At 41.2% G+C, this 11,519-nt stretch overlaps 1 protein-coding gene across 1 annotated transcript in view; it reads left to right on the plus strand.

Annotated features, from left to right (window-relative positions):
- The first annotated feature begins 2,752 nt into the window (after nucleotides 1-2,752).
- Nucleotides 2,753-11,519, plus strand: part of LOC146461087 (uncharacterized) — a 15,529-nt gene continuing 6,762 nt past the window's right edge. Inside the window, exon 1 of the mRNA XM_085087360.1 lies at nucleotides 2,753-2,812. The gene's annotated coding sequence lies outside the window, so the exon portion shown is untranslated. The remainder of the gene's footprint in view (nucleotides 2,813-11,519) is intronic.

Here is an 11,519-nt window from a genome sequence, read left to right on the forward strand (position 1 = left end):
ACATTGTGGTGCTATTTTGTGGCGATTAAGCCGGTTGTAATGTTGTCTGCAGAAGGAGAAGGCTGAAAATAATATAATGAAGATGATGATCGCGATTACAACAGATAGTTAACCTGACAATGGTGATCAATGACTGAACTAGAGTGTATCATATTAAGCTTTGGTTAAAAGCCAGTTCCTTAAAGAAAGGTAGCCAGTTATAAACACTGACAAGAAAGTCTGTTCTTCTTGTTACAAACACAACGTATTAGCTTCCTTATCTGTTGCTGCTGGCCATAATAACCAGTTACCCTTACTAAAGACAACCCAGTGATGAAAATGGCACTCACTATTGTGCTCATGATTGCGCTCCAATGATCTGGCTACAGAGATGATGATGGTAGTTTAAAGCAGGAAGTAGAATGATGATGCCTCAAATTTTGTTTATACTGGCCATGCAATGCATATGTAACACCCCCTCCCTCTAGCCCCCCCCCCCGACCCCCAAAAAGAAAGAGACGAAAAGAGATGCAGTAAGCTTATAAGCTAAACTTTAATGTGTTTTCACATCAGATTAACTTTCTATTATAGTGAAACTAAGGAAATGACCCATGCTGCATGAACACACTACAAATATTTCTTGAATAGAAAAACCAGTTTTGAACTTTTGAACTTTTGTCCACACAACGCAGGAATTAAACTTGCTGGTAATTTTGCCGGATCTCTCTTGTGAAAGACCTCGTGTCAGGCATCACTTGAAAGTGAAAATACAAAACTGAATGCAAGGCTGGCACTACGGCGCAAGGCACGCGAGGCTTTTCTAATTTATAGAGGGAAAACGTTACCTCCAGAAGGCATTAACAGGAAAAACGAACGCTGGACCTTGATTATACACTTCTATATTTTTGTTATCTCATATTTACAAGTACGCTGTCTTCATATCATGTATTAGCCAATCATTTTTTTCCATGTATTTTTCAAACTTTAATTTAAGGCGCCGTTACTATATTTTCCTTCAGTATAGCTCTGGCCCTGAGGAAGACTAATTCTATTAGTCGAAATATTGGCCACTAATAAATGTGCCCGTTGCCGTAGTGCCAGCCTTGCATTCAGTTTTGTATTTCTTGAATGTTATGGCTAATGTGCTGGGAAAGAAAACCAATCAGATAACAGATGAAAAAAAAAAAAAACCCTGCTTTAATGGTAATTATCTTGTGGCTCTTGCTTGTCGTTCTATTTTGCCTGTATTTGATCGCAGAACAGTAAACATCCCAGTAGTAATTACTAACGTTCTTAGTTTTGGTGTAAAACACAGTGTTTTCTTCAACCAGCCATCACTTAAACTTCTTCTCCGAGCATTCATGGATCTATACACTTCATGAATATTAGGCAAACTTTTTGGTGTCTACTTCTTGGACATAAACAGGAAGAATTTAGCCCTTAGAGTATGATTATCTGTTGATGTGCATTTCAAAGGATAAAAGGATAAAAAGTATGTACATCTTTGTGAAGTGATCTGACCTGCAACTCTCAATTCACATATTACCCTATCTAAGTCATAAAAATACCATACGTTTATGATACTGTCTATGGGATGACCCTATTACTGTAAGTAATGTTGGTTTGTGAACGGTTTTAACTATGGAAAAATAAATAGACCAAGAACACATTTGTCATTTTGTTTTAATTGTAATGTTCTTCCTCCTGCAACATTAACATTTGCAGCATAAATTATTTATTTTGGACTGTATACTGGGAAAATTCAGTGTTCCAAAGGGGTTTAGCGCTCGGTTGCATAAACCATCTTTAGATAAGTGGATGTTTTCTGCAGTCGTTCCCTGTATTCCGAAGGATTTTCTCGTGCTCTTAATCATCAACAAACTGCCTTAGATAAGCTGAGTGATTAAACATAGCGCTCGACAAAATTCTTCAGAAGGCAGGGAACGACTCCAGAAACCTGCCACTATCTTAAGATGCTTTATGCAACTGGGCACAGGACTCCATCCCAAAAAATGGAGGCCTCTAGGGTTCCAAGACGGAAATATCGGGGCTCTATGTTTTTCACCCCAGGGCTTCCTTTAACTAGAATCAGCATTTATGTCCAGGCTCGAAGAAGAGGAAGGCTTCAGGTTCCTGGTTCGGGGCTCAGGGGTTCCAAAGTCCCCCCCCCCTCCCCCTTTGGGACTCTGAAAATTAACACCACCCTCAGATAGCACACTTAATTGTGTAAGGTACGTACATCAAATTAATTAAAATTAGACTGTTTATAATGTTGAGGTTATTATTCAAATCTGGCAAACTAAATTGATTCGAACCACTGTCTTGCCAGTTGTTTCAGCACATAACTGGTAAGCTTCCTAAACATATAACATATGCATTTCACCCCTCTTTTGGTCTCAGACGCAAAATCCTTCTGATAAAGGTCCTTCTGTGGACCGTTTTTCAACAAACCCAAGCTGGTTTTAACCTCAGAATCCCCATCCCCGGTAATGTGTTACCCAGAACTTATTCTGACCATATAAATGACGTGCACCAACTTTGGTCGGAATAATAAGTAGCCGGCTTTAAAATTCGTTATCGTGTGACGCATCCAAATGTTGTTAATGACGTGACCTTAGCCTGATCCGAAATATTAAGCTTGCGTGATTAATCTGTTATCGCGTGATTTGCACCCGAATGGCATCAAGGGAATGAGTGAACAACTTCCCGACCTTCATCACTTTCCCTTTCTGTTCATCAGACGCGGAAGTGACGAACTGAAGGAAGCATTCTGATAAAGCAGAGCAGCGTCTTTCTGCATTAAGTTCGATTTTTCTCTTCCGATGACTCAAAGGTAAGTTGCTTGTGGCAAGGTATTCTCCAATTTATACTCCATAAGTCATTTTGCTTGCAGATCTTTCGACAAAATTGTGACATAACTCCATCCGGACGGCAATTGGACAGCATACGCAAGTATGCAGGTTGTTAATTCAAGGTGGAATTTAAGGACTGTTTTCGCCTTTTCGTTAGTAGTAGCATCATATTCGCATATTCCCATTTACGGATATTTGTACTACTCCCTACTTTGATCGAGGACACATTTCTAGATTTCATTCGAGGGGACATCTTTGACTGCAATACTTTGACGTACGTACTCTAGTTCCGATGGCCTACCAAGCGCTCGGATGCAAGTTACTTGTTGGTTTCAAAATCAACTTGGTTTTAATTATTCGTGTTAGTTAGGACACCAGTTTTGCTTTATGTATACGCCGCTGTTGCGGTAAAGGTTATCATCGCCTGAAGAGAAGAGTTGGATATTTCCGTCATAGCGGTGATTAGCACTTGTCTGCTTCAAATCCTTCGAACAAAGACTGTATGCATAATATAAATATGGGGATATGCGGAATTCTTGCCGATTCCAGTTATAACCCTAATGATATTTTTACTGGATTAACCGCTATGTTAGCAAAAAAAGAATATTATTAAAGTAAAACTGAGTTGTTTTCGTACCGACTGGAAAGAAATTAAATTGCGCAAATGGAAGCTACCGATGCATGTACGCTTTACTGGTAACATGTCCTTTTCGGGAATGTTGTTGTTTTGTCGCCCTGAAGATAAACTGATTTGCTTATAAGTCAGTTTTAGAAGTCAAGACAGCCTGTGTTACCTCATTACGTTATTTTGTTGCTTTTCTGTCGTTAAATGTAATTCAAAGTATGGTTGTATTCAAATCAGACATTGACTCTTTTCCGGTGTTTTTCGAGATTAGAATTCCACCATCAACAGGTCAATGGCGTCTTTGGGTTTGAGTCATAACTTGTTTGATCCTTTATGGATGATTTCACCCTCAGCGATATTCAGTAGTTGGTGAAGGCAAATAGCGTTTGAGTTGCACATTTGCGTTCTAATTGATGTGTATTTAGAGCAAAATTTTGGTTTTGTGTCACCTTAGCTGCTTCACAGATGAGTGAATTTGTTAGTTTGATGTAATGCATACTTTGGATCTTGACAAAACTCAGACGTTTGGGCGACTAATTACCGGTGATCATGTGTTGTTAACCGGGAATCCTAAAACGGTGAAAGTAATCACAACCACGAGATTGTGAAATGGTTATTTTACAAAGGCATGCCATCAAATAGCGTCAGAAGGATAAATGATTCAATTGCTGACCATTAATGATCATTTCATGTCTCAAAGGTCATTTCTGTGTTATGAGATCTTGTTGTCTTATGTCATAAACGCCATTTTACCGCACTTTACATGGCTTTAATGGAAATATCTCGTTCACGTTTCAAGCGATCCAAAAACTCTATGTTCATCCCGTAAATCTATGTTGTGGGGTGTTTTGTGAATTTTGGGGTGATTTTTGGGTATATTTGAGAGGAGATAGTTTTTCTAGAAGGATTGGTTAAATTAAGAGAAATAAGAAATATTGAAGAATTAGTGAAGTTTTAAAATAAGAATTTGTAGTTAATAATTAATAGACGGATACCGAGTTAGTCCACTAGCAACCTGGGGTGCTCTTGCTTGGGTATCAACTGTCTGTTAGTGTTCCAAAAATCATTTTCTTTCTTCTATCCCTTCTTAAAACCACTTCAAATTTCATTCAAATTTAGGTTGTCCCCCCTTAAGGGTTTTTTAGCTTAGCATTTAGGCATTTTGAGATCTGAATAGCATTTTACATACCTTATTGCAAGAAATTAACGCTTCATGAAATTAATGCGAATTTTAAAAATTCGCGTTAATTTTTGTTAATGTTAATTTCCGCGTTATTGTCCCCGCCAACAACACATCAACAACACAGTTTGTTTTGGCCAAGAGAGAAGTTTATTTCCACATCCGAAGACACGAAATATAAATCACGGAACATAAAAAGAAATAAACATCTCTGCCACCAAAAAAAAAAACCCGGCCAAAAACCAACTGTGTCCGGAATGGATAAACAGAGGCGAGAAAGAATGCGATTGCGCATGCATAATTGCCTGACGCAGTTGATTCGCAAGGGTAAGCTTAGATTCTGAGCTAAATTCTAAATAAAGTTTATTGCGTTCGACGAAGGAGAACGCAAGCCTAATTTCGTTTTCGTGTCCTGTGTCTTTCGAGTTGGTGTGCCTGTGTACGGCTATGCAGAATTATTCGAGATTGCTGTAAGGACACCCAAATAGCCCCCCCGCTTAAGTTTTGCAGGGGCATTTGTCGGCCGGGAAACTGGTGCGAACTTATAACGACATCTGACCTCGTTTTCGCGCCATCTTTTTAGTCTCGTTTTTGTGTAAGAGTCGCCCCCCTTGTTTTCGCGCTAGAGCCATCTTTTTTATGTTGCTAGCGGGTCGAGTTTCACGTTTTGCCTGCTTGTTGGTGTGCTTGCTTGTCGAGTTTGACCTTTTCTTGGCGTTTGGTGTGCTTGCTTGTCGAATTCTGGACTGTGCTTCCTTGCTGTGTGGACTGTTATCAGGTGAGTTGCGTTGTTTACGTTTGAAGTTAGAGTTACTGGCATTTGGAATCTTGCGAAAGTATTGCGAAAGCTTATCGACGTTTCAGCGGGAGGGGAGTCTGGAGTTCACGTTCTTGTATCGCTTTTGGTGTGCTGGCTAAACGGCTGTGCTTCCTCAGGGAAGTTGCGTCGTTTAAGTTAGAAAAAAAGACTTGCGGGTTAAATTTAGATTTATCAACGCCTTCACGAAGTGTGTACGACTGCGAAGACACATGGATAAGTTCGGCGTAGTGTTGTTTACCCGTTTCACTACAAGAAACCAACGCTGCCTTGCGCTGACTAAATCAAAAGACAAGTTGCGTAGTTTCCGCACAATATATTTTACATTTACTTTCAGAGATGTGTAGCTCGGCAAATAATTTACTTACCGAGTTATGGAGATCGGCAAATGGCCATGATTTGTGGTCACCAAAGCAAAACGTTGCCGAGTTGTGTAGCTCGGCAAATAGCCATGATTTGTTTCGAGAAAAGCAACATTCCTAGTGCGAGTGAAACGAATTGGTGCAGTTGCAATGGCGGACACTTTATCGAGTCATTCGATTATAAGAGATTGCAAGCACTCGGTGGTACCCAGTTTTTGTTATTGCAAGGCAACGTTGGTTTCTTGTAGTGAAACGGCCACAGTTCGGTTCCGTTTTACGGGGACCAACTCTGCAAGACAGCCAACTTTGTTTGCGTTTTTAAAATAAATTTTGTTGGAGCGATGCATGTGCGCACGTGTATGCTCGAGCTGGAAAGAATTCGCTCTTCAAGCGTTTTCTCGGTTCTTTGCCGATTACAACCGAAAGTATTGTGCGTTTTTTAATCAAGGAAATGCTGTTTTCGAAGATTTGATTCAAAAGATTAAAGCATAATTATGTGCAGCGTACTGGTTTAGCGAGGTTAAAAGCGATCGCGCGTGTTTTTTTATTCTCGGCTTGTGAATATTAAGAGCGGCCGAAAAAGTCGCAATATTTTAGTTTCGCTTCCTTCGCTGTTAAAACTGGGTTTAGTGAACAAGTTATCCAGTCATCTATCAGTGGAAGACACGGTTACAATCTGAATCAGTTGATAGAAAATGAAGAAAACCTGACATTGCCTTTTGAGATGATCTCAATAATATTTATGCAAATTTGTAACGCTACGCCGAAGATGTATCGCGGCGGCTTTCAATGTCTGCTCAAAGGCAATGGCATTTGAACGGCCACGTTGAAGTTTCCCCGGTTCCTTGCCGAATTCTACCGTAAATGTTGAACGTTTTAAAATAAGGAAATGCTTTTTTCGAAGTTTTCATTAAAAAGATTCAAGTACAATCAAGTATAATCTCGCGTAGCGTACTGCTTACGCAGCAAATATATTTTCGCCTTAAGATTTTTTTTCTTTCATTTAGTATATTTTAGCTATTTATTTATTTTTTTATTTGTTTGTTTATTTATTTATTTATTTATGTATTTATTATATAATCATCATCTTTTGGCTTCTTTTCCCCTATTAACGTGAAACTCAACTCCCGCTACAAACGAAGGAAATGAACATATCGATATGCTTTCGCAAGATTCCAAATGCCAGTAACTCTATAAACTTCAAAAGTAAACAACGCATCTTCCCTGATGACAGTCCACACAGCAAGGAAGCACAGTCCAGAATTCGACAAGCAAGCACACCAAATATCCATTATATAATAAACACTGGGTTATACATTGATAACATTTTTTTGCGATTTAAATAAACATGTGAAAAATATCTGGCAGTTAATGTAACTTTCTTTTCCCAAATGGTCGAACGCATCTCACTAATCTCTGATTATTACTAGTATGCATCACTAGACCAGTCACCATACAAATGGATTAACTCCCCAGGAACGCCACAGCTAAAGGCCCACGAGGCTGCTCCTCGTCGAAAAGAATGACCCTTAAACTCTGTGCATTGGAAATCCCGGCCGCGACTAAACATGAACGGAAATTAGAAACAAAACTACGCTTGGTAAGAGGAGCGAGACCCGTGGGACCTGAAATAAGAAAAACTGCGCTAGAGCGGCGAGCGGGGACTAAACGAACCATGCGTAAATAAGCAGAAAGAGGGCAAAACGGCGAATCTACAATCCTAAGCATGCAAAGGAATGTGAAGACGACGCTCTCGAAACAGGGGCACCCAACGGATCGTTTCGGTAAATTATCTGTTCGGAAGGCCCTTAATCCCCTACAATTTTCTAAAAATAATTTTCGCCTCGAACCTTTTGTGATATGGGAAATTTAAGAGCCGTCCTCTGTAAATATCGACTATCGTCGTTTGGACGAGAAAAAATGAAATCCCTCAAACTTTCTCAGAAGAATGGTCTATATAAGTGATTCACATGAATATAGCTTTCAGCTCAGTTCGATTCGTATTTTAGCTGTAGTGCGACCATCTTGGTTTTACCGCTCTGAGAGGGCTTTCAGCGGCCATTTTAGGTCACACTTTTAAGAATTTGCCTTACAAAGAAAGCGTTACAAATCCGAACAAAATCTCATTATTCGAGACAAGCAAATGTTTGTTGTTGTGTTGAGAAGCTTTTTTGGGAATTTGATCGAAATCTGATTTTTTTACAAAATTTTTAATTTCTTCCCTATTGAACTACTCTTCAAGTGCCAAAAAAATGGCCGACTTTAAAGGAAAATATCGCTAAAGATACATCAGTTGACATCCTAAAACAGCATCCTGGTTAAAGAGCAATGTCTCGTTTGTAAGAATATGCAATAAAATTTTTGGGCAGTTAAAAAGAGAGAATTATAGAAGAAGAAGTTTTAACTGTACTTTTGTCAACAAACACCGCCTTCGTAATTAGCATAACAACATGAAAATAACGATTTACTGAGAAACTAATGATAAATTCCACTTACCTCGTGAAATATCGAGAACTGGATATTTCAAAATATATCGAATTATAGTTTCAGTCGGATGCAGCCGCATTTTCGATGATTTGTTGTGCGAAATCACTGTAATAAACCGCAGCTGTTAAACTGAGTTCAATCCTTCAAAGTCCGTCAGGACAACCATCGGAAACGTTTACAGAAACGTTTCAAAGGATTGGGTGCCCCTGTCGAAATTATATTGAATCGTTTTTGTACACTTAAAGGTAACTAATAGGCCTAATAGAAGTAATTAATAGAAGTAACCGCTACATCACCACGGGTGAGATGACGGCGAGAATCCAATGATCTAGCCGAGTTTGCAAGACGATCCATAAGATAAAACGCAAATAAAAAGGCACAAAAAAGAGTCGACGATCGCGGATCACCCTCACAGTCAAGAACATGGGAAATACTAAGTAAAATATCAGGCCTGGGGGAGCCCTGCGCGGGGTATGCAAGGCATTGCGAGCGATACCACGCGAAGCGAGGGAAAGAATAAAGTCTTTCGTGAAAGGGTAATCCGCGGCTCATAAATAAATGCAACAATTGACGCGGGCGTTAAAGTACGACTTAAAAACTGTACGTAAAGGCAAACGGTATCCAACGTACAGGTAGCCGGAATAGGATCTAACTTAAAATAATAGCAAAATAGGAAAAATGCCTTGAATTGGGTTTTTAAGTCACTGAAAGTTCCAGCACAGTATGGGGAGCGCTGCGAGTGCTTGAGATCCCGTCGAAGACGCCTGAGCTCTCGGAAGCCTGAAATAGTAAAGTCCGATGTTAGAAATTACCGTAAAACCGGAACAGCGCATCAGGAACAGGGACGTCTTGCCAATGATCGCGCTGAACGCGCTGTAAGAATTGTTCCTTGGCGGATAAGGAATCCCATCGGGAGAGAAGATCTGCGAAATGATTCGATACACCGGGAACTTGCACAGCGCAGACCTCAAACTCGTAAAGGGCAGCAAAGTTACAAATCTCACGTAAACAGGAATTCATGAAAGGACTACGGCACCGTCCGGTATTCACCACAGTTACGGCCGCGTCGTTATCACAACGAACTGTGATGCGAAGTCCTGTCCAGCGACCTCCCCATAATTTCAAGGCAACAACAATTGTTAGACCGTTATACTCCCGCAAGAATCGGCGCCACCATACTAAGTCTTTCCGAAATTCTGCAGTTAGGGTAGCGTGATGATGATTATGCCGCAACTTGCCAGGGAGAGCAAGAATTCGGGGGATAAAAACTCGACTTTGACGAACCCACTTGGAAACGAACACTAGTGCCAACGAGCGACTGCAGAGCTGATTTGGATGCAGTGCGCTTAGTGAGCCACTGATCCAACAATTGTTCAATCTCACAGAGATGCTCGGAACTCACGGACAGTGTAAAATTGTTTGTGTCTAGTTGGACGCCCAAAGAAATCATCACAGGCGAAGGCGAACAAGATTTTCCACTAGACTCTTGAAGCCCGAGCGACGTTAACAAATCTTCTAGGGCTTGAAAATCAGTACGTATAAGGAGGAGATACGCCGATAAAATCATCCAGATAATTGAACAAAGAGCGCCGCTGTTGGCGAGAAATCCAGGAAACAGCGGTTAAAGTAGATCGCTGACAAGCCATAGCCGCAGAACGTAAGCCCATATAGTGAGGACCGTATCAAAATAAATTGATTGTCCCAGGGGTACCCAAGTAAATGATAATCTTTGGAATCAACAGGAAATTGACGATACGCTTTTTTGAGATCGCGCTTGTAGAGAAAACAACCTCGTCCTGGACCCGGGGTCCTGGACCCAGAGAAATCACTGCATCCACAATAGAATCAATGGTCGGATACGTCAATGAAATGGGCTCGCCTAGAAATGAGTCACTCGGAATTCCATCGTTGACTGAGGTACCACAAGGCCAGCTAAAATCGACAATAACTCTCCGTTCATCCGAATCCCGTTTTGGTACGGTGCTAAGAGGCGAAACCACAAAGCCGTCGGTGAATGGCACGGCGGCAAAAGGACCATTTCGTTTTGTAAATAGGCAGTAACTTGTGCCGGAAATCGAAGTGCACCGCGATGAGTGCGAAGGTCAAAAATGGGTGAAATCGTGGGCATGAAACCAACTGGCCAGCCAAACTCTGAAAAGTCGCAAACAACACAGTCCTCGTAATCCTGGAGTAGTTTGCGCCATGTAGAAATATTCAATGCGGAAGGCCAGGAACCCTAGCGACTAAATAATTTGGCTCACCATTTTGAGCCACCAAATCATAAATATCCCGATAAAAATAACAAACCGCACGAGGCGAAAAATATCGAGAAAAACCCGACTGTAAACTAGAACTTGAACCGCAAACAGACTCGATACAATCAAGGGGGGTCGCTTCAGCATGAAAAAGGTCAGGGCGAGAAGATAAAATGTCATGTTCAACATCCTCTGAAAAACAAGGAACACTTTCATCCACAGACTAAGCATGGTGGACGAAGGTGTTCGAAGTAGTTAGTTTTTTGTCTCAGAACTTGCAGAGGTAAAGGTACATGCGGATGAACCAGCGCGATGTTGCTCTTGTTTTGTTGATTGTACCCAGCAGTCGGAGCAAATATGTCGCAGCTACTTTCGCTCGCTGCGAAGATAGCCATAATGGGCTTGATTAAAAGAACCTCCACGGGTAGACGATTTTGGCGTCTTAGGATGCCCGTAGAGAATACGGCTCTCTAAATGAAATAAGGAATCACCCCACTTGAGGAGGCCTGTCTCAATCTCCAGAAGAACAACCCCGTGAAAACTGAGTAGCCGGCTTGCCACTGGTACTGCTGGGCCAAATACATGAGGGACACCAAATGCTTAAGCCGAGCGGAACGCTCGCTCTCCCCAATTAATATCAGGGGATTGGAGGATTTGTCCGTAACCAGCAACGAACTCCAATAAAGGCAGGTCATCATATTTAATATCACGACGAGCATTCGTGAAACTAAGAAAGCTATGCGGCCATCACTGGGGATAAAAGACGGTAGTCGTAATTTTTGACTCCTTCCCGGATTTTAAGGACTTACCACCACCAGTTGACGCCTTGTTGTCTTTAGCGCGGACGTGCGTGGACGGCTCAACCTCGTCGTAGTCCGAGTCACTATCGCTGGAATCTGCCAACCCGAGCTGAGCGACGCGTCGATCGGCTTGTTGCAACAAGTCTTGCATTGCGCGCAACT

Source organism: Pavona decussata, unplaced genomic scaffold (assembly GCF_977016875.1).
Source record: "Pavona decussata unplaced genomic scaffold, jaPavDecu1.1 SCAFFOLD_202, whole genome shotgun sequence".
NCBI lineage: Eukaryota > Metazoa > Cnidaria > Anthozoa > Scleractinia > Agariciidae > Pavona > Pavona decussata.